This window comes from Pterocles gutturalis, unplaced genomic scaffold, assembly GCF_000699245.1.
Source record: "Pterocles gutturalis isolate BGI_N339 unplaced genomic scaffold, ASM69924v1 scaffold4201, whole genome shotgun sequence".
Lineage (NCBI taxonomy): Eukaryota > Metazoa > Chordata > Aves > Pterocliformes > Pteroclidae > Pterocles > Pterocles gutturalis.
In genome coordinates this window covers 1-27699 of record NW_010102772.1, presented here as the reverse complement: position 1 = coordinate 27699, position 27699 = coordinate 1, and the positions used below count along the sequence as shown (strand labels likewise).

The 27699-nt window shown below is 38.7% G+C and overlaps 1 pseudogene; it reads right to left on the bottom strand.

Moving 5' to 3' along the window:
• The window catches only part of LOC104471164, a 46163-nt pseudogene extending 19219 nt beyond the window's left edge, over positions 1–26944 (bottom strand).
• Between the last annotated feature and the right edge of the window lie 755 nt (positions 26945–27699).

Genomic DNA, 27699 nt, shown 5'->3' with positions numbered 1-27699 from the left:
TGCAGAAAATTTTAAAATCCCACTGAAGAGTCAGTTTTTGAAATTGTAATTTTTAAATAAATTAGCTCTCACACTTTTCTTCAAATTACCACTGTGACAGGACAGTTTTAGCCCTGGTTGGATACTCTGACTACAGGAGAAAACTAACATAGACTATATATTTGATGTGGCTAGAGTTAGAGGGAGTATTATCGGTACTGTACTTTAAATGACTTACTAGACATAAAACACACAAGAAGCAACTAATAGTGTAGAAAGCACATAAAATACCATGTCAGCATTTTAAGAGCTGCATGCATAGGGAAGCAGTTCTAGTACTGCAGCAAAGGTCTATAACAGAAATCACAACAGTGTTTACAGATGGTATATCGTTTCTGACAGGTACAGATATTCAGTTTTATGCTGTCATTTTTGTCTAACAAAACCATAGGCAAGATTAGCTAACAATGTCCTGAAGCAACAAAAATATCTGTCTCTTCACTGCAGCCTTTTCTTTATGGTTCTGAGCTCCATTGGCTCTTTAACATACACTGTGAACCACTCCAAAGTGTCTTCTTCAGACAACTTGAAAATAACCCTAAATCTCTTGCAAACACTTATTTTATAGTTACACTTTTCTGCTTCATTTATCAAGGAATTGTATGACATTATTAAAAATGTCCAAATTAATTTTCACAAATTTGACTACTTGCTCCATTTTTGTGGTTGAGGTTTTCATCACTTGTGAAATATGTTCAATAGTGATACCTACATTTATTACATTATCTGAATAATGAGGGAAGTTCTCGAATCAGGAACAGTTGGGGTACCCTAATGGCAAGAAAAATGCACTCAAGGGTGAACTCTACAGTCTTGTTCCTCAGCTGCCCAGAGAGTGGGAGCTTGTTACTGCACACTGCACCTCCTCTCTTATCCTTGTAGACCTGTTTCCTCAAGAGGAAATGAGGGGAAAATGTTGTGTACCCACACCTTGCCCTCACACGTAATATGTAAGTATTTGAGAATGTACAGGAACTGTAGGTGGAGAAGTCTTCCTGGGACCAACAGTATAAATGCTGCCTATAGAGGCTGTCTCAGACATTGCTCATAGGTCACACATGGCTATACAGGTCAAGTAAGTTTATCTGTAATTAATATCTTTTGTTACTGATCCTGAATGCTTATTACACTTGGATTTTAAATGTATCCACTAAAATCCTTCTCTACAGAAAAAAAAAAAGAAAAAAGTCTTCACTGCAACATTCTGTGGTGAAATTAGATTTATACTCTATTATAAACCCTTCTACTAGAAAGGAACAATAGATATGGATGTTAAAAAGACGTTCCACATCCTATAAGACACTTCCTGCATAAATGGATGAGACTGCATCTAGGATGGTTACATAGTAAAGCTATGTAGACATGTAAGTCCTCTGCTGAACTGTGAGTTAAAAAAAAAAAATTTAAAAAAACCATTTTACACAAATATTTTATTACTAGCAGAAATATAAATACTCTGTGACATTAATTTGCCAGCTCTGCATTGCCTATGCCAAAATATTTTCACTGTAGTATATTTTTTCTTCCTTAATTGGAGATATTACATTCTGAGGTAGTCAAAGTATCTTTTGTACTGTCAGTATTCTGTTGTATGTTATTTGACTTTGACATTGTCTCCATATTATTAGCAATCAGCACGTTTATATTTTCACATTACAATGGCTTCCAATAGCTTCCAGCAGTTTGTAATTATGTGAGGGATTTTGCTGTAATGATTATTCCTGGTTGCACATCTTTAACTCCTTCATAAGAGTCTGCCTGTCTGAAAATGTTTTAGTATTCATTGTCTTAGTTGTCATGCTGGGAATGGGCTCTTCCCTGAGACTGGTGAAAAACAGAAATTATTCACAATGCCAGCAAAAATAATCTGCTATAAATAATAGCAGTGCCTGATTCTAGTGATACTCAAGCATATACATAGATTAGAACTTCATTTTCACTGCTGATTAAATCTGATCTTTAGTTTGTTGTAATATATACCCTTCAGTCAACAGAAATGAGGAAGAAATAACACAAGTGATACTATTAACTGTCTTTATGGAAATAATACATTTATAAAAAGAATTATTTTTATAAATAATGTATCATCATAATAAGTCAAGTTCTTGCCTATAGCACAATAATACCACTAGGTGTTTAAATCATTGTATTAGGAAATACACAAAAATATTATAAAAAACCCATTTGTAACAGAGCACTCATTTTTACACTTATGAAGCAGTCTAACAAAATCTGAGGTCCCAATTAAATTCTCATTCTGTGACTAGTAGGTGGTTTAGTGCACGTAACATAGAAAAAGAATGAGATTTGTCATCTAGAAATGAAAACTGTCAAAGGAAAATTATTTCCTTTTTGACTTATGTACGTGTAAGTTATGCTGTAACTCAAAGAACTTTCCCTGATACCATTCTCTGACAGATGAATGTTGAAGATCTTTTTTGGGGGAGGAAGCAAAAATAAATAATTATCATAAAGTTTTTTAGTAATACTTTTCATAAAGCCTTGGGCAAATTATCTGCTGTGCTGTTTTGTAATGCCATTACTGTCAAGGTGGTAGGAAATGTTATCTCTGAGGTCTGCTCCTTTGTCCCACACATTTTCCAATGATTATACTCCAGTTCAAGAAGAATCAAGCCCAATTACTTTTTTTCTTTCTCTAGAACACTTTACTTCTCAAATTTTACATACTTTCCCAGCTATTTAACGAAAACTCAGGCTCATCTAGTTATTTTAACTTCAAATTTGGATGTCAAAATTCTCTATCTACTGCTTGTGAAAAGGATATTTGCTTGGCACTAATGACAGATTCAAGTCCCAACCTCATTAACTAGGGTCCTAAATTTGGTAGATTGTTTCTCCCTCTAGAGACATCACTGCATATTCTTTGCAAAATCTTCCCCCAAAGAGTAAATTTATGCATTTAGGCACTTTGTGAGGATTGGTTCATTAAGACAAGTAACATTTAATTGCAATTTAAATGCTTTAACGTTATTGACTGGATCAGCGCTACATTTTCCTTTCTAAAAGTGAAAGACCATGTTCTAGACTCCTTTGGGTACAGGGATACTGTCTGTTTTCTGCCTCAGGTCAGATGCCCTGATTCCTGTGCCAATTACTGTGAATCTTCTCATGTCCATCCCATCTAAGTCTAGTGTTTACTGGAGCAGACTATCATTATAATTGTGATTCTCGCTGGACCCAAACCACGGGGTCAACTTTCCTCAGCTCTGTCTGCAGCTTCGTCATTAAGGGAACTAGCCAGCTCACTGGGGATCAGAGCACCAGCTTGTGTATCAGGACAATCGACTTTATATCAGGTCACAGCATAGGTGCCTTCTTCATAAAATCCAGAGTTTACACTGCTGTCACCAAGAATACAATGTCAGGGTTTTTAAATGTAACTATCCTATTGTTTAACTTCAAATGTGAGGAGGAAAAAACAAAAGAAAAGGAAAACATAACAGTGAAGACTGAAATATTTAGTGAAAAGGATTAATGAATATTATTATACAAACAATGACATTGCAGTTTTTAATGCAAACATTTTGAATTTCCTTTTTGTCTCATCAACTCAAGCTGAAGCTCTTCATTTGACTCATTGCTTCTTCTCAGTAAACTATTAAATATCTATAAATAAGTCAAGACTTATCTATAATTGCCGTGACTTGGATTAATTCCTTAGAAAAGGCAATGGCAACTGAAACTAAAATGCAGTTCTTAGGAACTAGCTACACATGAATAATACCCTTGTTAGACTTCCCAGTGTTAACAAAAGGTGTATCACCTGTTGGGCTTTGGGATGAGTGTGTACAATAGCTTCAAATTTCAGAACTGCGATGCTGGTAAAATACTTCTTGTTCCCACTCTGAGCAAGTGTTAGCCTCACCACGGCTTAAAACATTTTTCCGGGGAAAAATAGTTAAAGAACATCTATAAGTATCTGCAGAGCTGATGAAACATGAATTTACTCCTGTTACATTGAATCCCTGTTTTTACACACCTACCAGGTGCATTTCCATGCATAGCAAACAAAAAATAAGACTGTCATCTATGAGCAAAGTCCTGCACTTGGGACCAAATAACTCTCTGCAACAATACAGGCTGGAATTCCCTGTCTAGGGAGTACCTTTGCAGAAAAGACCTGGGGACACTGGTAAGCAAGAAGCTGAATATGACTGGGCCCATGCAGTGCAAAAGAACAGCCTGGGCCACTGTGGCAAGAGTACAGCTAGCATGCCAAGGAAGGTGGCAATTCCCCCCCTTCTTTGGCAGTTGTGAGACTACACCTGGAGTGCAGTGTCCTGTTTTCTGTCCCCCATTACAACAGAGACATGGGCAAACTGGAGTCCAATAGAGCACCTCCAAGAGGTTATGGAGCTGGATCCCATGATGTACAAGGAGAGAAGAAGGCAGTTGGGTGTGCTCGGCTTCAGAGAGAGAAGAATCATGTTTGGGACTCGCTGTCTTCCACAACCAAAAGGGAGGTTAAGGACAGAAGCAGGCTTTTCTCAGGAGCACAATCAAAGGACGAGGATGGTCACAAGCTGCATCAAGGGAAATTCTGCTTTGATATAAGGAAAATATTCTTCCCTACGAGAGTAGTTAAGCACTGGCACAGGTTGTCCAAGGAAGATCCTTGTAAATATTCAAAATTTGGCTGTGCAGGCTGCTTAGCAACCTGATTTAACTTCAGTGTTAGCCCAGTTTTGAGCAGGAGGTCAGACCAGATGATCTTGAGAGATATCTTTCAACCAAGTATTTTTTATGATCCCACATACTTCCTGCACTAAGCCAAGCAGTGTTTTCTGGGGCAACAAAATTCTTAGTAAGAGCCATAGTAATTGTGTTTACAGGTTTGAATTTATTTATTCAGGTTTGAACTACTTTTCTCAGAAAATAAGGTATTACTGAGATCTTTTTCACCATTAGTTATTCCCTTTGAAAAGAGGCAGAGTCTGTCTCTCTCATGTCATTGAACCATATTATTGCCAAACAACTCATAAAACCATTTCAACTGCTCCAAACACTTGTCCTGTAATAATCTGTGCATCATGTGTGGGGAAAAAGACATAATGCTAAAAATATTTGCTTAAGTTTTTATCACTTCAATTATTCCCTATTATTCCCAAAGCAGTCTTCAGATATCTCTGACACCAAGTTCGCTGCCTGCACCAATATTTTCTATAAAATAAACTGATAAGAGAATAGAAATAGTGTCTGATCATTCTCCTAGTATCCATTCTACCACAGAATAAATTGAGAGTATAAACCCATTTTGTATAATCTCAAAAGTTCAAGTTCCTTTTGGGAGACCAAAATCAATATATATTCTAAGCAACTTCATACATTAACACAGGTAGAAATAACATGCACTGTTCATAGCATACAGTCCCTGTAAATCATGGTATCAACTCAAATTGATTTGGAAACAAATAGCCACTTGTATAAAGAGTAGTTTGTTGTCAGCCCCAGGGGCTGTATAAATCAAAAAACAAAACAAAACAAAACACACCACTGAACCAGTCAGCAATTATCAGTAGCATGTTACATCCAAACAGTTTGTGTGTCCTGTACTGGTAAGGCTTCTAAGCACTAACTGGTCAGCCAGAAGGGGTCAGGATTTAAGTTAGTTACAAGTCCACTATATGACAGAATCAATGAGTTCCCTCACATCCAGCTCACTGTACCATTTTGTCTACTTTCTGTAGCTGCCATATCGCCAGAAGGAAAAGTTACAAATTAATAAACCAACCTTTCAAATCCATGAGGAAGTTGCAAATATATTGAAGCAACTGAAGCACAGAATGCAGTGTGAGTTTAATTGGAGAAAAATTAGCTGGGAAAAGCTCTGAGTGAGGCAAGGGTACGAAAGAGATTAAAAAAACTAGGTTCTTCCTCTGGGCATTGCTTGCTCATCTGAGAATTTCTATGGGCATCACTAGAGACCACGCTGCTCCCCATTTGTGCAGTTTGTTGTAGAGGCCAAAACAAGGTAGTGAGACATTATTAGCTTCATTTTCCCTTTTTGAACATCCTTTCAGATTTGAGCAGGATATTAAGCCATTTGGAAGAAACCTGACTACAAAATTTTTCCTTCCCTCTTTTCTCCATTTTCAGGCTCTTTGCCTGTTTGTGTGAAGAGAAACCTCAGAGCAGTGATATTCACCTTCCATTAGCACCAGGCAAATTTAGGTTTCATTCTGTTAGCTTAGCTTTATGAGGTCTCATCCTGCATCCTGATGTGAAAAAATGGATATGAACACAACTGTTCTTGACTCCAAGCTTATGCTGTTCCAGCCAAGTGATAAGACAGCCAGGAACGGAGTCATGCTGAACTCCAAAGTTTCCCAATTTCTTTAGAACTGGCTGATTATTATGTGAAGCTTGTGTGGAACTGAAGATGCCAAAGTTCCCCCAAATCAGTGTGAATCCAGTTTTATGAAAGCATAACACTCATTTGAAGGCTGACTGAATACAGAATTAGAGGGATAAGGGAAAAATAAAAACACAGACTGATTCCAAAGGCATTCAAACTAAATAAAGCAATAAATTGCATATTTTTCTCTTGAAAGTTCCCTACATGTGGAAGGGAGGTTTGGCTTTGTAGGCTCATTAATACTTAGGAACAGAATGTATATAGTCATTCAATCTGCCTTCCTTTCTCTTAAAATACTTTAATGGTTTTCATCTTTAAGTTCCTCTTGTTTAACTTGGCTGTGTGTTTATCTGAGAATGTTAAAGGCTGAGAAACCAGATTAATCACGCAGATCCTGCATAAAGACTAAGCTGAAATGATAGGTCTTTGGCAATGATGCTCAGTGAGCATTATTCCGAGACCATTTGTAGGAGAAATGCATGTGATTCTGTAGCAGATGCATCAATTATATCAGTCAAGTGTGGCCTCCATGAACCTTCCTTCTGGCCCTCAGACATGACGTTTTTCAATTTTTTTTTATTATTTGTACCACTCACCTTTCTTCACAGTTTTTGTCTTAAATGAGTACAGACACACTGCTCTTGAATGGCCAGTTGACAGCCACCACATACAGCTTCTGCAGAACATGAATCTTGCAAAGAATTGCAGGGAATATAACTGCTTGCTCAAAAAACTTGCTTTCCAAAAGCTCCTTTACACTTAAGAATAGGTTGTGGTTGAAGAAAATTACCTTCTCTTGTGAACAGACCTAAGAAATACTTTGCTTTCCCATAACGGGAAGATACCTACAATAGCTGTTAATGAAATTCTATGTACCCAGCAACAGTCAGCCTGGAGAAATAATGACAGTCCTTGGGTAGTACTTTCCCTTCATGAAGCTCTGCTATTTAGTTTAGTACCTCAAATGAAAACCTGGAGCTACTCTCACTGTTCTCATACACACATATGTGTGTGTGAACACTGCTGCATTCTTTCATTGTGAAGAACCAGAGTGATGAAGGAACCAGTAAAGAGCCTGTTTTACCTGAGTTTTTAAATGTGCATCACCTTTAGGGATGTTCAGGCTACATCTACACTGAGAAATGACTTAATTTGAGCATTCCTCCCCACTACCTATTTGCTCTTACCTGGTTCCAGTTTTGGCCTCTCCAGATGGTTCTGTGAAAGGCAAATCTGCAACTTGCTGCAGCCTGTTTGCATACAAGTCCCTTACTATCACTCGGTCTTAGGGTCATGTTATGGTTTGCTTTCATTTAGCAGTACAGAAAAAGACCAGCTTCTTGTACAACGTTGTACCAATTTATGTGATATGTTTCCGTGTCAGACTGGTGTTTCTAGAATCCATTGCATGCGCCTACAAGCTAAGTAACTCAGGAGATGTTTTTGTTTGCCCAACTTCCATAGGTATTTCTAATGGAGATGGAGTAAAACACACTGGCGTATATTTCCAGGTAAAGGAATATTTTTTATTCAAAAATGTGGAGGAAAATGACCATTTGAAAAAAGATAGAGGTGGAAGAGGCATACACGGAATGATAGAAGCCAAGGCTGTGTTTCAGTCCCTGAAGGTTTGAGGCTGCATTCTTCCTCAGCAGATCACCGACAATTTGTTCACCAACAGAGAAACACACTCCAAAGGCTGTTGTCACTGCCTGCATGACATGCATGCCCTAGCTTCTGCTCCAGCAAGTCAGAAAGGGTACATTTCTAAGAAAAAGCTGCTCCTTAATCCTTGTGAAGGATAGCTCACTCGTACTCCGAAGGAATATTTTCTTCTGCTTCCTTTGCACTCCTCTGTAGTGTTAAGCAGATGTATCCTGATCATATGCATGAAATCATCATCGCCTAAACTGAAATTTATTCAAGAATCAGACATATGTTATAATTAAGAATGAAGAAACATATTGTATAGTAAGATATAAGTGAATACAAAGCAAAAATGCAAAGCAAACCCACAAAAACATTGACGTTCCTATGTGAAGTGCATTTTAAATTTAGATTGCATGTGTACCTTTCCCATTCCCTGTGCTTATGCATAACATATATGGCTTTAATGAAATCAGCCATCTGTAGGCCTTCTGCCTTGACCCACACACAGGCTAGCTGATGCCTCCTGATCTCGAGTCATGTTCAGTAACTATTTTTCTCCACCATATCCAGCCTGCAGCTGTAAAGGTCTCATGCTAATACCATCAAATAGTGTAACAAGGGAAGCAACACCTTTCCTTTAACAAACCCCCTCTCAAATTTACTCCCCAAATACCACCTTGCTGAGGTGATGGTGGTGAGAGTCTTGTTCCTCTCTACTCCTTACTATTGCCTACTCTGTGCCAGTCAGCTCCAACCCTGACAGAAGCTGTAGTGCTCCTGATTCCAGCTTCCAGCACCACAACAAAACTGTGATTTCTTCAGCATCCAAACCCTTCAGTGAGAGGCAGAGAGGATGGCAGCCAAAACAATCCATACTTGGTAACTCAACTATAATGTCAACTAAATTACATGGTAATTGTGTGCGGAAACTGAAGCAGCACTCTTAAGTTTCAACTGCAAGCTCATTTAGTCCTTTGTTTCAGAACTTCAAAGACAATCTAACATCACTATTTTTTCTGGGGAATTTTAGAAACTGCAGCAAGGGATCTGACACAGCAATCCCTTAATTCTCTAACTTTGACAGTTTATAAAGGCGAAAACTCACCTCCTGTTTTGAAAAGAAGACTTGATGGCAGATATATCTCACTACCGCTTTGGGGAAATGTTTTTCTGAAGCACTGAACTTGCTGGACCTGTTACGAAACCCATCTGTTCCATGGAAATTGAGGGGAGATAGAAGTCAAAGGACCCAAGGCTGAGAGAATAATATTTATTTTTGTATTAATTTTCCTTTTGAAAATTACAAGATAATGATTTTCACCTAAATGTTTTGAGGTAGTATCATATTTGTCAAAAAGTTGGTAGAGGAAGAGTAATATAAAATTGCTAAACAGTCCACTGTTTTAATTTGTTGTTGTTGTTGCTACTACTTTTACCTCTAATATTAAGTATTTACGTTTCATTCCTGGGGAAAAAAAAAAAAAAAATCTGTAAACTGAACAGTTTCATATTCTGTCTTCTGATGTAATATGTAATTTTATACTGATCTACCCCTTTCCTTCCTTAACCATTTGAAAATTCATATTGCTGGGTTATTTCAAACTTGTTGAACTATATGTAAATCTAAATATCCCTGGAGTATTTCTACATTATTAATAACAACAGCAATATTTTTTCTGTACCCTTAAAAGGTGTTAAGGGCTAAGAAGATACAAAAATGTTCCTCTTGTTATGCTTTCAGCTGAAATGCCAGGGCATATACCGGCAAACACGCATGAGAAAGACTAAGGTAGTCACCTTTCTTAATATCACAGAAGAGACAGGCAAGTATCTGTCATCCTCTGTACAGCTTCATAGAGATTTCCAAGCATGCTGTCTGCAATGAATATGACTCCTCAGTTCCTGTCATAGGATAATTTAGGCTGGAAGGGACCTCTGTCCAGCCTCCTGCTCAAACCTGCAAGATCAGACTGAGTTACTCAAGGCTTTATTCAGTTAAGTCTTGAAAATCTCCAAGGAAGGAGACAGCACAACCTGTTTAGGAAACCTGTTCCATTGCTTAAATGCCCTGAAGCTCCCCCTGAAGTCACCTCTGGTCTAGGCTGAACCAACCTTTCTCTCTCAGTTCCCCCTCAGAGGGCAAGTGCTCCAGTACCCACAGTGGCCCTCCACTGAACTTGCTCCACTTTATCCATGCATCTTTTGTACTGAAGGACCCTAAGCTAGATGCAGTATCCAGATGTGGTTGAATGAATGCTGGTTAGAGGGCCACAATCACTTACCTCAGCTATGGGCCTGTTAATTCAGCCCAGGTTATTATGAGTCTTCTTTGCTGCTGGTCCTTGTTCAGCTGGAGGTGCTCCTTTTTTGCATTGCTGCCTGGCAGCCAGTCCCCAGCTAGTGTCACTGGAGTGGCTTCTTCATTCCCAGGTTCAGGACTTTGGATATGTCCTTGTTGAATTTTGCTAGGCTCCTGTCAGCTTGTTCCTCCAGCCTGTCTCAGTCCCTCTAAATGGCAGCCCTTTCTTGAGCATATCAGCTGGTCTCTCTAACAGTGTCACCCGCAAACTTTTTAAGAGTGGATTCCTTCATCTGCTCAAGGTCACTGATAAATCTGGGACAGTACAGAGGCGTCACAGAATCACAGAATCGTAGAATGGCTTGGGTGGGAAGGGACCTTAAAGATCGTTTAGTTCCAACCCCTCTGCCATGGGCAGGGACACCTCTCACGAGACCAGGTTGCTGAAAGCCTCATCCAGGTTGCTGAAAGCCTTATCCAGCCTGGCCTTGAACACCTCCAGGGAGTTCTCTGGGCAACCTGTTCCAGTGTCTCACCACCCTCACAGTAAAAAACATCCTCCTAATACTAATCTAAATCTACCCTCTTTCAGATTAAAGAGGGTATTAGAGAGAGATCCTATTGCTACACTCCCTGATAGAGTCCCTCCTCATCTCTCCTGTAGACCCCCTTTAAGCACTGGAAGGCTGCCATAAGGTCTCCCCGGAGCCTTCTCTTCTCCAGGCTGAACAAGCCCAACTCTCTCAGCCTCGTACGGGAGGTGTTCCCCCCATCTGGTCATCTTCTTGACCCTCCTCTGGACTTGCTCTAACAGGTCCATGTCCTTCCTGTGCTGAGGATCCAGAGCTGGATGCAGTTCTCCAGGTGGGGTCTCACGGGAGCAGAGTAGAGGGGGAAAATCACCTCCTCGACCTGCTGGCCACGCTTCTTTTGATGCAGCCCAGGACACGGTTGGCTTTTTAGGCTACAAGTGCACATTACTGTCTCACGTTGAGCTTCTCATATACCAGCACCCCCAAGTCCTTGCAGCACTGCAGTTTTTACCTGTCTTCAGGTGGAGTATGACCCATTAACCACAACCCTCTAAGCTTTATCATCCAAACAGTTTTTTTACCTATCTTGTTCTTCCATCAAGACCTTAATGTTCTAACTTGGACACAACAATATTGTGAGAAATTGTGTCAAACCTTGATAAATTCAAGGCAAATGACATCTCTTTGGCCACAAATCTAGTTAGTGTCCAAGTGGTGTTTCTGTTGTCAGGTATGTGCAGACTAACTGGAAAAGTTTCAACAGAAAAGCAAGCCAACTTCAAACCAATACTAAGTATTGACAAGGTCTTGTTTAATCATCATATACATCCTGTAATTTACAATTATTATATCTGGAAAGATCTGTCAGTGAAAAGAAAAAGTGCTCCTACTCCCACACAACTTTTCCCAAGGTTTAGTACAGAGCAGAGAACAATTTTTCACAGCCAGGTTAGGAAGACTGAACCTTAATTTACTATAATGAAAATGACGGTCTGTCCTCATTCAAGTGTGATTATGCTACTCACCTTTAATGTGATTTGACTGATATATTTGTACTGAGAACAGGGTCACATGCATTGAAAGAAAATATTTTTTCAGTGTGTATAAAAGCTTTGTCTTTTTATTTAAAGATTTTGACTTTGATTTTTAATAAGTCCACTACAAGTTTCCAGCTTTGGAAATAATGATGAAGAAATAGCTCAACACAAGTGGAGTCTTGCAGACTGTCACTGCTCTAGCAACAGTTATCTTGTGCAAAACTTTCCATCTAATCTTGAGAATTTTAATGTAAAATTGAGGATTTTTCCCTCAGACCAAACCTCTGAAATGCAGCTTTGCATGATGCTTCTCCAGGCAAAATCTAAAATCATCACCCCATCTCTGTATGTTGGTGAAAAAAAGTCCCATTATGGCATGATGGAGGCTCCCAAACACCTGATTTTGATGGGAGGAAGGTGCTGCCTGTGCAAACAGTACAAGTCCTATAAAGCTATCTTCCAAGGACACATTGCCAGCTCCTCTGTAAGGTGGATACATGGATCATGGTGGTCAAAGAGAAGTTACATTTCTTTGAAAAGTGAAGAGCAGGTTCAAGAACATTAGTTCTTGACATTAGTGCAGTGAACTCTGGGGCTTGCATATTTCTGTTCAAATTGTCAGCTCTTAATCTATATGCAGCTTAGGTCCGGAAACATTAAATCGCTTAGGAAGAGCTGATCTGAGACTGTTTGACCATTTCTATAACTCAAACATGACCAGTCCATGAATGAGGCCTTGTCCCTAAAGCAAGACAGACTTTTAATATATAGTGATAGAATCATATAATGGTTTGGGATGGAAGAGACCTTAAAGATCATCTGTTTAGGCTTTTCCCCTCCAATGAACTCCCGAGTGAGTCTAAGCCCCCTAAGTCTAAATATGTAACTGTGTACAAACAATATAGATAAGTCGTTGTGGTAAACTTGGTTTCTCTCTGAACTTGCCTGCTAAGGCAGACCCTTAGATCACATGATGCATTAGAAGGGAAGCTGCATCTTAGACTGCCAAAGGGATTCCGGTAAGTGGGCCCTCAAGGTTCATCTGCGTCAGCTTAGGGAGCTTTTCCATTTCTCAGAATGACAGGATATCCAGACAAAAATTAGCTTATGCCCACTGTCACTTACCTTCCAGAAATTATCATGCTATTCTTATTAAAGTATTTTACCTTCTTTTTAGCCTGTACAACACATTTAGTCATCCCATGTCTCCTCTGCAATATGTGTAAGTAACGCAGGTGGTGACAAAAATTATTTTATCCTTAGATGGCCTGAGTTGCTGTCTGGAGATGTCTGTCTCTTCCCATTGACTATGACAGGACCCAAGGCTAGGCTGCTGATATAGGTACCTTAGTCAAATACTTGAGGTTATGTGGAATGAGTCAGGAACTCACGGCACAAACAAACACACTATGGGAACAGCTATTTCTAGTTTTTTCTATATGTTATTAAGAGGGCAGAAAAAAAGAGTCCAAGCCTTGAAAAAATTTTATTAATAATGTGTCAAACCTTTTCTACCTTCTGTTACACTTTCAGCTTGTCTTAATGTCAAACACTGCATAACTGAGTAATGTCTTTTTGTGAACCATAACAGGGCTGCTAATGAAGCTCTTAAGGTTAGCTATTTAGAACAATCTCTAATTTAAATGACTACATTACCCTGATAATTAAATATTATTATATTTTCTGCACAGCAGGTAGAGCAAAATGTTTCATTTTCCCCTTCATCCACCTAAAAAATAAGCCAGGTCCTGTACTTGGACAACAGAGCATAGGCATGTTGCACTTTTTAGACCTTCAGCAATTTCTAGTTGCTGAAGATATTCATTGGTCTTTATCTCCCACAAATTTTAAGGACCCTCACATTTTTACAACATTATTTGAGAACGACACACATTCAAAGCATGAAAGCCATGATTTGATAAAGAAAATATCAGAGGATGTTCAACTGTGGATTTGTTTCTTCTTTTATTCATATGCATTCATGTTTGGCTTTCCCCTGTTCTTCAAAACACTCTGTAAAATCCTTGCGTATCAAGTCCTTGTTGTTTGCAAGTGCTCACCAACAGCTGAGCCTACTGTCCTCCCAGCAAAAGTTTTCAGTTTTTAAAAATCTTTCCTCAAAATGTCTTATTTTTGCAAAGTATTTAATTATCCGTTTTCCTTGTTAAAACTTTGCATCTTTCACTAGAGGAGTATCTGATGTGAATACAGTAGTGGAAACAGTAAATATCAAATTAGAATGGCAGGACCTGAATTAAAGCAGAAAGACTGAAAAAAAAAAAAACAAAAAAAAAACCAAAACCCACCCTATCTGGAGATTCCACAGAGATTAGAGAATAAGCCAAGAATAAAACAAAAAACTGAGTGGAAATACTGATGGATTCATTATGTCAGGGGACAACAGAGAAGAAGCAAAGAAAGAGAGCAACTTAAGACGCTGACTACAGTCAAGATGCTATTCAACCACACATGCAGAGGACAGGGAAATCTGGCCCTCCAGAATGGACATATAGTTGCATGGAGCTGGTCAAGAATAGTCTTAGGTCACTGGTTGTAAAGAAAGGAACAGTCCTTGAATCACACAGCTGTGTGACTTATGTTCTCTAAGAAACATTGCCAGTTGCTGTTGTATATGGTATTGAGGGGTAAGTGGCATTATAAAATGGTGATCCCAGAAGGCATTTTCCTTCCTATGCTGTCACTAGTAGATGACAGTATTGCAGAGAAAATCTCAATGTTGGAAAACCGGACATCCAAGTTGAAATAAATTCCACTATAATTTTAACTATAGAAAATATAGTTTAAGACAGTCATCAGGACCTCTCTTCACCAGCCAATGGGGACAAAAGACAGGTCTAAAGGGTAAATAATCTAATTTTAGTTTAGATAAACAGAATAATACTCTACAAGTGCCTGTTCCTCTCCATGAATGACTACCACAGACTAGGGATCCAGTTTGAGTTTCAATCACCTAAATTTAGGCAGATGTAAGTAGTGTGCCTTACTACACTAAGCTCCTATCATCAGCGACTATCTGATTAATACAGTTAATGGATCCTAGGAAGAAATTTACCTTACATATGGACACACGATTCAGTCACCTACATACAGACATCTAGTGCTGTTTCAGATGTCCTGAAGTATTCTGGCCTCTGGTTGCTGGTCTGGAAGGGCAGATATCCCCTGTAGGTATCGTGCCATATCTACCAGCTCTGTTTATTCATCCCAGATAGCTTAGGTTATCTGAAAAACCACCAGACATCTGTGCTCAGGAAACTAAGTTGACCTCTTTTGCCTGTTCAGCTGAATCACGGTCTAGGACCCATTGACTGTAACAGGTGCTTACACACCTAACTCACCTGTAACAACAGGCAGACCTTAAAGAGGTTTGAATTCCTACATCTCTTGTACCATTTGAGATGCCCAAGTACATCCAAGACACCTGCACAAGACTGAGATACATGACACAGGAAATATGGGTTATTGTATAAAGGAAAACTGTTGATCTATTAAATCCCCAACACACCTTCTAATGTGGAGTGTACAAGCCAGAATGAGTCTGCAATCTGAATTCTTTGTCCTGGTCTTGCTAAGCATTTGCCTAAGCAGAAAAAAAAAACCCCAAAAAATGAAAGCAGTTACACACCAGATGAGCAGACCAGTTCCTGACTGTGCCTTCAAAGCACAACATGCAGCACATTTAACTTGCTAAATGGTCTACTTCCATTATTGTGAGACAAATTTTTTTGAAAAACACCATGAAAAATAAAATGTGTTTTCAGTTCTCTCCTGTTTTTATTCTGGTTCAGCATGCCTTTGCAGTGGTTTAAGTTGTGTCAGGTCCTATAAATCTACCACCATATAAATGTAAGTGAAATTACCGGGAAAGTTAAGCAACATAGAAGTAGAAGAAAGACTCTTTATATTCTATATTCATTAGTGATATTAACAAAATAAAACTGATTTCTTTAAGCAACAAAACTAGCAAGCTTTTCACAGTCTTTCAGTAAAAACTCAGCATGCTTTTTTTTCCGATCCTTCCCTCAGTGCCCACAACAGTACTTAGCAGATATTGATGTGTTGTTTTCCAGACAACTGAGGCTGTAACTAACAACAGCAATTTCTTCTGGAGTTTTGCCCTCAAAAGGTATAATCTTTACTTTGTTGTCCTGCTTTAAAAGAAAGCTAAGATTTTATTTTAAGGTGAAAAAATGGATGATGCTGTATTCACAGAAGCAAGCAAAGAAAAATCCGATGCTGTATTCACAGAAGGAAATAAATAAAAATCCCCTTTCTTTGCCCAGGAAGACATTCTCTTAGGCAGATTTAAACTTTAAAAAGGCCTCAAAACTTCACTGAAGCATAAGAAACAGAGCAGTTCTGTGGCAGGTCTAAGCAGACACTTTATCAGGTAACACAAAGGCAGAAACTGCGTCAATGAGTACCATTGGCTCCTCTAGCCATACCCTCTTTCTGCTGAGGTAGGTTGGATTAGTTTCATTCAATAAGCAGAAATGAACCACTAGATTGTTTGTTTTGCCAGTTTCAGGAGTGCATTATCCACACAAAAAAAAAAGTAAAATAATAGTCTTAAGAAATGAAAATTTCCTGCTGTATTTACTTCACCCTTCATCATTAGGAGCTGCACTCAGCCTTACAACATTAATTCCTGCTCTCAAGGTGTTACAATAACACAAACAGGCCCCCACCTGAAACTAAGGCCTGATTGAGCTGGGCACAGCACAAAACCCAGAAACAACAGGCAAAACATATTCTGAAGATCCTATAATCCCAGTACATAATAGAGGGTGGTAAGTGGTTGAAGGCACGCTGCTGCACATAGATGAAAGCACTGGGTTCTTGTGGAAAGACAAGAGACTAAAGATCCACCTAGTGAGGCAGACATGGAAAATTATGTTGAAGCTGTGTATAGACTGTGGGCCAGCTGTGCCACAATGTCCATTTTGCAAGCTGATCTGAAGCACACTTGTCAACTTCCTCAGAAAGGACTGAGACAACCCCAAGGCAGGGTAAATTGGGACCCTCACCATGGTTATGGCACTCTCAGGAAGCATCCCTTCAGAGAGAGAAAAGAGTTCACGTTCCCCTTTGGGAATACTTTTGGGGCTGAGGTATGAATAAGGCACCAGGAAACTCAACGTACATGGATTTCAGTGACTGGATGAATAGCCAGGGCACAGATAGCAACCTAAGTGATTGTTTCACTAAATCTTTAAGTGATTAGGGAGTTTACATACTCACAAAGTTAGTCAGAAGCCACAGATATCTAGACTCTATTTTTGAATCTAACTTGCAGTCATCTTTCCGAATTCACTGATCAAGCTGGTAGTAAAGCAAGGGCTAACATCCACTGTTCTGTCGACTTAACCATACTGTCTCTTCTGTAACTAAGCCTGGGAAACAAGAGACATTTACTTTCATAACCTATGTGTCTTTACAAGGGGTTTTGGTCCTAGGAATCCTGTTTGATCTGCTGTGTCTCCCAAGATGGAGTCACTTAGGGAAAACAAGATTCAACAGAAACGCATGAGACTTGCACGGGTATGAGACACTGTTCTCCTGGTGTTCAGTCTAGTGAATGGTTGTCTTTAAGCCTCAAGCTCCTACCTGCTGCTGCCACGGGTCTGTAGCTTCCCTGTTTGGGAGGCAAAAAAAGTGGTAGTGGATGGGGCCCAGGAATATTTGTAATAGGACCAGCCCTGTGGATAGGGCAATAGACAATGGGTAATGGGCAATGGTCTCTGCAATTCAGTAAGAAAAGGGATGGAATACTAGAAAAAAGAGGAGACAAAAGGTGACAAAGAAATAAATATGTATCTTGAGATTCCTAGAGTGTGCCAATAAAAAGGAGAAAAGATGTTTAAATGTATCACAAAGGAAAGCTATTGAGATGGTATCAAAAGAATATAGAGTCTCCTGGTGTATTTTATGTGTCCAAATAACCACCAAGGGAGTTCCTAATTTTCTCAGCTGTGTGACTCAATTCCAACCATCGACTGAAAGCTATTCTAGTATTTGGACTAAATATGAAATAATAGATTGTGAAAGCTCAAAGGTCAAATGAGCATAATCTGAGTGCTGTCAAATTCTCATTGCTCATAATACCTCCACTGTGCATCAGAATTTATCAAATCTTGGACTAGAAGGAAGGGGGTCAAAGGAGAATGGGAGACACTGCTGGACCATGCCAAAGGAGATGGCCTGTGGATGACCTGATGAAGAGGGAACAGAGTGGAGAAGAATGTCACCCTATTATTTGCAGAAGAAAGCCACATCTCTGTAAGGAGAACTTATTAATAGTTTTGTGTGAACGTTTTCTTTTCAATGTGAAAAATACCCTAGAAGTTCAAATGCCAATAGTCAAACTTGAGAGTGACATGACTTTCACAAACATGAGCTCCCCTTTGTCATACTAGTGCCAGACTCAACACCTCTCTTCATTTTTCTGCTTTAACTCCTACAGTTGTAAAGTTGAGAAAGTTTTACTCTCTACTCAAAAATTTGAATAAAGGTCTGATCTCTTTGCAGGCACAAGAATGACTTCATAGGACAAGAGTTTGTTTTTCTCATGAATCTTTTGTTTGATAAGGGATGTACATACTGATGAATGCAACCCATAAGCAAACCATTTACTCTTAATTTTGATAGCTAAGGCCTACAGCAAAAACAAGAGGTAAGGAGGGAAGAGAAGAATGATCTCTGGACATCTGGTAGAACAAAGAGAAGGTAGATTAAAAGAACCAGAAGACAAGCCTAAAACAAGTTTGCTTTGGCTGTCTTGTTTTATTGTTCAATGAACGTTCATCTTAATGGAGGGAGTCCTGCCAAGCAGTGGAAAAATTTGCGCTGCAATAGCATGCAGAAGTTTCAGCCAGCATGTTCAAATGTGCCTTAGTTAAGCAGCCACTCTATCGCAGGCCGATTGTACCTAGCAGAGGCATGGAAAGGTTAGATCACGGACAGGAGGACAGGAGGCTTTATGTAAGAGCTTCCTAGAAGATATGTGATAGAGGAGAGGTTGCTTAAGAGTGTCATGGGAGCTAAGGAACAGAAAAAATAGAAAGGAGTTAAATACTCCTCTATGAATTAGATGCTTGTATGAGCTCTTCATGCTACAAGGGCAGTTACTACAGCTGAAATAATACAAATTATTTGAAGCTCTTGGGCTTTGCCAAAATGATTTGCAGCAATTAGAGAAGCACAGCTGCTGACTCAGCTATGGCAGAAGGTATGGGGAGCACGAGGGAGGAGCTGCACAAGGGAGGGGGTGGCAGCGGTCAGGAACGGCTGATGGAGGCCATGGGAGGAAGGGAGGCAGCCGGCAGATGCAAATTCGATCACAGCTCAGTCTGGGGCTCATCACCCAGCAAAACTAATTAATCTGAGCTGTGGGTTAGGTGCTTTTGCAGGGGTGGGAGAAAGAACAGCCAGATCCCAGCAAGTACATTGAGTGAGGAAAGAGGTCTGTAAATTCCTATAGCTATAACTTTACATTAAAAATGAAACCCTTTGTGCTACCTTACTTATTCGCCTTGTCAAAGACATATTTTTCTCTAAAATTTTGTTTGTTAAGCAAATGTTTTGTTATTGTAAGTAGAAAAATTTAGCTTGTGGTGTTAAATCCACCCCAGGTTTTGTAGGGAAGGTTGTAGGTGCATTAGTAGCAACTCCTTCAAACCAAAAGCCAACTTCTGTTGCTGCCAGTCACATCCGAACAGAAGGGTTGTGCACTGCTGGTTAGCCATATGCACTACTGGTTGTTCCTGCTTGAGGCAGACATCCAAGCAACATTTCTTTTCAGGAATATGCAGAAAAGAAACTGAAATGAGAGATTTCCATTGTACTTCATTAACAGCAAGTCTCCTCCTCTTTGAGTTAATTACTTCTAGCAAGTCTTCAAAATAAAAAGATGTTGGTGTCAGTTCATGAATAGTTTAGCTAGAACTGTGATGAGAGGGTTGCAACTTGTGAGAAGCATATAGCATTCAAAGGTTATTGATGCCTTCTGAGACCTCATTAAAAAGTTAGTTCTGAGATTCATTTCCCCTTATGTGGGCTCTGAGCCTTCAGAATCTGAAATCTCTGTTACCACAGGGTCAAAATTGTGGTTGATGTAATAAGTCATCTAACTTGCATTCAATGCCTAGTGAAGTAATTCTTCAGTGCCCTGTTTCCTTACCCAGGCAAGGGAGTAGGGAGAGATGTCTCTGGAATTAACTTAGATGTCTTATCTTGAGCAGGCAGGATCTCGCTCTGCGCATACCTCTGTCTTTTGACTGTATAAGGAATTTGCTCACATACTTTGGGAGGACTGCTTCACCATGCATTTAAAATGCTGTATTAAGCAGATGCGCTCCCACCCTGTGATCAAAGAACATGTTTTTCTAGCAGCAATAAGTACAGCTTCCACAGGGACACCTACACTTCATTCAGTTCTGAGGTAATAGATAACCAAATAGAGTAAAATTTTAAGTATGTGTAGCGGATAAGCTACTTATGTAATTTATGCTATTTAACAATCTGTGGAGTCTTTATCTATAAACACAGAGACTTTTGCATGATTTACAAAGCAAACATATGACCTGTTTTAGAGTACCTGGCTCTTGCCTGGAAAAATGTTTATCAAACTTTTTGAATACTATAGCTGAGAGTCTGCAGAAATTGGTCTTTTGGAGACATGGACCCAAACGTACATATATCACTCCTCTCAGTTATGGGATTCATAGACTAAACACATCTTCCTTTGGTGTTAAAAATGTCCAAATATTATCAGTCTTTTTTTTTTTTGGTGGGGTTTTGTTGTTTTTTACATGGAGACTTCTGACTGCACCTTTCCAGTCTTTTGACAATATTCATATACTTGCTAACACATGTCTGCTGTGTTTCTGTTTATCTTTCAGGTGTGATTTTCTTTTTAATCACAGGATAATTGTTAGACGTTGGGTTTTTAAAGTCATTCTTGCTTGCAGAGTCAATAATCTAGGCTGTTGTACCTGAAAGACTTTTAATGACAAATTCATTATAACAGCTACTAAAATTACTCAAAATCAATCTGTGGTTCCAAAGAAAAATTCTGCTGAGACAGTCACAAAGCTTGACTTAGACTCTTAAACTGAATTGCTGACAGAGGAGCTCTGCGGAAATTTCCAGCATTTCCAGACATATTTTATATTCCATATCTAAGTAAAAAACCAAAGTTCCCAACAGAATGGAAGTTTAAAAATTAAAAAACCCCCAACATTACCAAGAACATGGTAACTTTCCTTTCAGTACTTTAAAATTATTTTATCTAGGCATTGTTGAGATATTCAATTTTGATAAGGAATAATTTTTGCTTTCTATCGTATTTATATGGCTTTGGATGATAGCATGATATGGATGATATAAGCATTGTATTCATATCAATGCATTGTATGCATATTAATGTATAAGCATTACATTGTAAAAAAATGTTAAAGTCCAAGTGAAGTAAGAAGAAACCAGAACTGAAAAAAAAATGCTTTATTGAAATGAAATGTTTAGACATCAACATGAAATGACAAATTTGAAATTATTTGACATGCTTTCATTGAAAATTTCACTGACTTTGTATATTATTGTGAAACATTTCCATTTCACTGAGGCATTTCCAAAAGTTCTCTTTTGAGCATGAGCAAACAGATGGCTTTTATTATCAGTAACAAACAACTTTTTGTATCCTGCAGCACTATTTTCCTAGAAAGCAAGAACTGATCTATGAAATGTGATTATCATATTATTGTATTTAAGATTTAATTTACAAATTAACAATTTAGTGATATTGCTCATATCAGTAATCTCTGGTGTGTGTTTTACGGAAACATATAGGTTTATGTTAAAAACAGTCGATCCATGATGTGAGGGAGTCCTGTCTCGTTTCTTGTCTGCCTGCAAATAAGGGAGTAAGCTAGTCTGAAGCTGATTTCCCTGAAATATTTTCCTTGAAATTCTTATTAACAAAGTCTGTACTCTTTTTAACCTAAATACCTTTAAGTGTGTTAAATGGTTAAAATGCATTCCCTCTTTCACTCTTTCTTTGCCTCTTTGCCAGTTGAGGCTCTTCAGGTGCTAACAACTCAGAAAACCAGGTCCTGCCCTTGGGAAGTGGGAACTGTTAGAAGACCAACTAGAGGCATTAGGGAGAGTTTTAGTAGAGAAGCAGCCAAACGTTTGGTAAATATTGATTATTCAGCTCTATAGAGAAATGAAAATTTAGGAATGGTTCAATGTTTTAAATAAATCATTTAAAAAAGATAATTCAGGATCAGGAAAAATTTCCTTCCTGAACGTATCTTTTAGCAAATTTAGTTATTGCTTCTTTATCTACACCTCAACATGATACATAACCACGCACGGATGCTATAGCTATGTATTTACTTTAGTTTTTCAATATAAAGGCAGAGAAAAGCTTATTAAAATAGCTCAAGAGTGTCAAACTGAACAAGCTCAACTCTCTCAGCCTGTCCTTGTATGGGAAGTGTTCCAGCCCTCTGGTCATCTTCTTGACCCTCCTCTGGACTCGCTCTAACAGGTCGATGTCCTTCTTGTGCTGAGGATCCAGAGCTGGACGCAGTACTCCAGGTGGGGTCTCATGAGAGCAGAGTAGAGGGGGAGAATCATCTTCCTCGACCTGCTGGTCATGCTTCTTTTGATGCAGCCCAGGACACAGTTGGCTTTGTGGGCTGCAAGTCCACATTGCTGGCTCACATTGAGCTTCTCATCTACCAGAACTCCCAAGTCCTTCTCTTCGGGGCTGTTCTCAATCCATTCTCTGCCCAGACTGAATTTGGCCTTGGGGTTGCCCCAACACAGGTGCAGGACCTTGCACTTGGCCTTGTTGAACTTCATGAGGTTCGCATGGGCCCACCTCTCAAGCCTGTCAAGGTCCACCTGGGATGGCATCCCTTCCCTCCAGCGTGCTGACCGCGCCACACAGCTTGGTGTTGTCGGCAATCTACATTTGATCAAACACTACATCATTCTGAAGCTCCTCAACAACTCCCAGCTTCATAATTATCTTTTCTCACGTTTGTCAATCTTCCTTTCTTTACACAACGAAAATTCTTCACCATCCACTTGTCTGCTTCTCTTACAAGTACTCTAAATCTACTCTTCGTACCCAGTCTTGTGTCTTTGAGATTAAACCAAGCTATATTATCCAAAGCCTACTTCAGTCCTTTCAAGGTTTGTAATGTGTTTCATACTGACTTGCTTATTAATGCCAAGAGAAACTACTGGTAATAATTTTTGGTGTTGTTTTCAACTTGAAAAAAAAAGTAATCATAGAATCACAGAATCACAGAATCATAGAATGCTTTGGGTTAGAAGGAACCTTAAAGATCACATGTCCCTATTTTATTTGTCGTCATTCTTCATTATTTTGTTATATTTAGCTGTGATTTCTGGACTCAGACTGGATGTTCTGAACAACCAGACCTGGTTACTTACTCATGGAGCTCTGACCTCAGCCCCAATATAGCATTACAATGTCCTTTCCTAATAGTGTGAATAAAAGTTGAGATGTTAAGGATGGGTGGCAAGTTAAGAATGGAAGACAATGCATTCTTGTCTGTTTTGCTGTTTTGTTGGTGGGTTTTGTGTTGGGGTTTTTTGTTATTATTATTTTGTGGGATAGCAGGCAAGTTAAGAGAAAGAAAGACAGTAACTGGAACTGATAGCACCAAAAACCAACAAATCCATGTTTGCTCCTGTCGTAATTAAAAAGTCTTTGGTGGAGAACTGACTCTTGGTGGTTGAGACACATAAGGCAGAGGAAGCAAAGGCAGCACCCCAAACCAGTATTTTTAAACAGGTTAAATCCAAAATAATAAATTAACAGGCTAGTTAAAATCCAGCCCACAGTTTTTTCCTGCCATTTTAAAAATTAGATTTATAGTTGCCTCTGCTGTTTGCGATCAAGTTTACCTTGGATAGTCGTAATGCAAGAGTATATGAAATGTGAGAGCATCTGCTTCATTGAATTATCTGTTCATTTAATTATCTGCTTGAGGGTTAATTAGTATAATAGAAATAAAAAAACAACAAGAAAAGTGATAAATTCAACACAGAAACCAGGGTATAATAGAGACAATGACGAAGACCAAGACTCTTTAGCCTCTGAAGAATGGGCCATTAAAGGACTGGCTGTGACTGCCTCAAGGAGAGTCAGCCTCAACTTTGTAAATGATCATAGGGAGGGAAAAATATAATTAACATGAGTATTATGGGATGTTTGAGGGGGTTCATGGAACTCATGGAAAATTCAGATTTATTATGAGATATCAGAGGGGTCTTGTGGGGTTATATAAAATTTATTACGGCATGTTAATGGGAAGGGTAAAGGATGGGGAAGGATCAGGGAGGAACAAACATGGCAAAATGGAGAGAGAAGGCAATCAGGGGGCTGGTAAGCAGAGCCAGTCAGTATGCTTGTGCCTGGACAGAGACACCAAGGCCTCCACGTGATCCTCGCTGGGCTCCAGTGCCTGGGTCAAAAGAATCCCCAGATCCTAGAGGCTGCTGGATTCAATGGCTCTTGTAACATCCTTAACAAGAAATAGAGAGACCCATCTGATCTGTTTTCATCATGATCCATACGGACAGGGACAGCCAGACTCCAGGCATTTGTTATGCCTGAGGTAAGTTTCTTGCCTTGGACCTGTACCTATCAGAATACTGTTGTAATAATCAGAAATAAAATGAGTGATCAGTTACAGTGGCTACTATTTGATCCAGCCCCTAGGAGGAAATACATTTAGGAACACAGAAAATCTAATAAAAATTTTACTTCAAGGAGACTCAAATGTTAGAGATAGTGGGAAATATTTATAGAAATGAAAAATGTATATAAAATATAAAAGATCCACTGATTTGGAATTGTTGCACTAAATCAACATTGCTTTAATTTTTCCTATTATGAAGAATCAATGAAGTGTAATCAGCAACAGGAATCAGATACATCTATAAAAAACACGCCACCCTCTGGATGTCTCTCACTGTCTCTATCTCAAATTAAGAAAATTCAAGCTTTGTGCTTAGGTTAAACAAACCAAACCAAACCAAACCACCAAAACAAAACAAAACAAAACAAAACAAAAAAAACCTGAGGTCAGAATTTTATTTCAATGCATGAATCCTTTGGAAAACAGAAGTCCAAGCTAGAATTTCTCAAATTACTGTAGGACAGGATTGGCATTTCATGAAACAGAAATAGTAGCTGTTAAGAAAAGTCAGGAATAGTACCATCTGAAAGTAATTTATGAAGGCAGTTAATATGCTGCCTAAAACATTATACTATCAAATATAAAGTTATGCAATACATTTTCAGAAAGAAACAATGCTTATTAGAAGACTTATCAAGTCAGAGAATAATTGAGACATTTTTGCAGTACGTCCCTGCCTTCGTAACTTCTTAGCATTACTAAATTGTATCTCAAATGGACAACAGAATCATCACATTTGGTTATTGTTCCCAGAAACCTTTCTAACATACTTAATATATTAATGCATTTACTATTATATTTTGCAGAAAAGAGATTTAGCAGTGATAGATAGACTAGTTCAATATAACACAGGAGTTTCTTAAGCCTTTGCCATATTTTATATGAAAAAGTAACATATAACTATTAATGGCATTTGTCTTGCTTATATACTTCCACAGTTCAGCTGACTTTGGATGTACAGGTTCCAAATGAGATGATAAAACACATTCTGACATGATGTTGAGAAGGTATCAAGTGAAGTTTTGGAATTATCCGGGGAACTGTGTTAGGAATAACACATTTTTCTGTCTTGATTCTTTTCTTTTCGCATGCACATAAGAACTTGAGTATTTTTAAAAGAAATGCAGATATCCTCTGATTCCAACTGAATATCTATTTCAGTGAAGCAAACTCATGAATTTTTAATTGTCATAGAAACCAATACTCAGGTGTCTCCATTTTGGATTCTTTTTGAAAAGGAATTTGAATGTCAAAGTTTTGGGCAGTCATGCATTGCTATTAATCTCACATTTCAGTATTATATATAATAGCTATTTTTTGAACAAACCTCTCTATAGAAGGATCTCTAGTATTTTGCAGGTTTTTAAACACATAGCCTCCTTTTTCTGTCAAACAAAATTAAAGCCAATTTGAAGTATGTTGTGTATGTTTCTCATCCTATTATTGAAGAGCTCTTCAGAGCACAACTACTGGAGACTATGTCTATTCAGACGCAAAAGAAAAAAAATTCTTTGGATCCGTGCTATAACAGAACATTTTAAATTTTGATACTATCAAAGTATACCAGCTACTCAAATTAATCTAATTAAAAATATATATAAAAAATAAGATACTCTGTAGAAGAGAAAAAGATAAGCAGCAATGTGTCTCAGTTAAAACGATCTATTTCAGGCTATTATCTATCACACTACTACTACTAAATATGCTTAAATATTCTCCAGCACACTCACCTCTTTTTGACGGTACTTAATTGCCAGTTTCAATCTTGCAAGATCATTACCACTTTGTTCTTCTATCAAGCTATTATCATCTCTGTAATTAAGAATAATTTCCAATTCCCTGGAACTCCGTGTCTGATCCAGGAGATCTTTTGCAAATTGCTTGCATTGCCGTGACAGTTCCTCATACTCTGACTTAAATTCATTTTCAACTTTACTCAGTTCCTGTAGCTCCCAGCTCAGTTGAAAAGCAGTAAGGAAAGGATCCTCACTGGACAAAGCAATCAACGATGGGCTTGCCAGAGCCTTGTAGATGTTGAGTCTGGATCGAGAGTGGCGGAGGCTATCCACATCTGAACTCGAGACACATTCGACGCAGTTACAGCGGACCTCATGTGGCCTGGGCACAGAGACCCCTTTCTGCACAAGGAGCTTTATGATTTCATAATTGTTGGTGTGGGCAGCCAGAATAATGGGTGTGATATCTGGCGTAAATTCTGAAAACTGCTTGTCCAGAAGCACTGGTGGCACCTGTGAAAAAAGGCAAAAACCCTTACAGGCCTCTTCATTGAACAAGAGGTACAGAAAATTAAGCTATGAATAGTTCACCACGTTGTACACTTACTGATGGATCTTTGCTTCTGCACAGAGTTGAAGGAAACACTTTAAACATAACAATTCTATTAGCTAAGACAGCCTCTTTCCAGTTAATAAATTGCCGTAAACAGGGTGTGATTGTTTCATTAAACCTGTTTGTATGTAAAAAGCCCATGGGAAACGATTCATTAGAGCAAATGATTAGATAAACAAGGAAGAGTCAGACATGAACACTCTTGTTGGGTCCCTTGAACTGGCAGCTGTGAGCAAGATAGAAATGCTTTCTCGTCTCTCACTGGTTAATCTCAGTTTTATTGGGAAGTCAGAATCATGGGGGCATAATTGTGATTCTCTGAAGGAAGCAGTGAACAGGAGGCAGACAAGTTAGAGTTATAAGATAAAGTGGTCAAGTAAATGAGAAAGAAAATATATTTTTCTTAAAGAGAAGGTTGGAAATATGACTGTGTAGAATAACAAAGATAACAGCTGAAAAGAACTTAAGGTCTTAAGGCTCAGTTCTGCATTCAAATGTGCAAACAAGCATACTCTCTTCATAGGAAAATGGGAGAGCTGGTAGCACAGGGCCCCAAGAAAGGAAACACTAGAAGAGAATCCGTAAAGTCTCTTCTGGTGTACACTTCTGTATTTTCAGTTGTTATAGGTTGTCTGATGGCGAGGAAGGGGTTAAG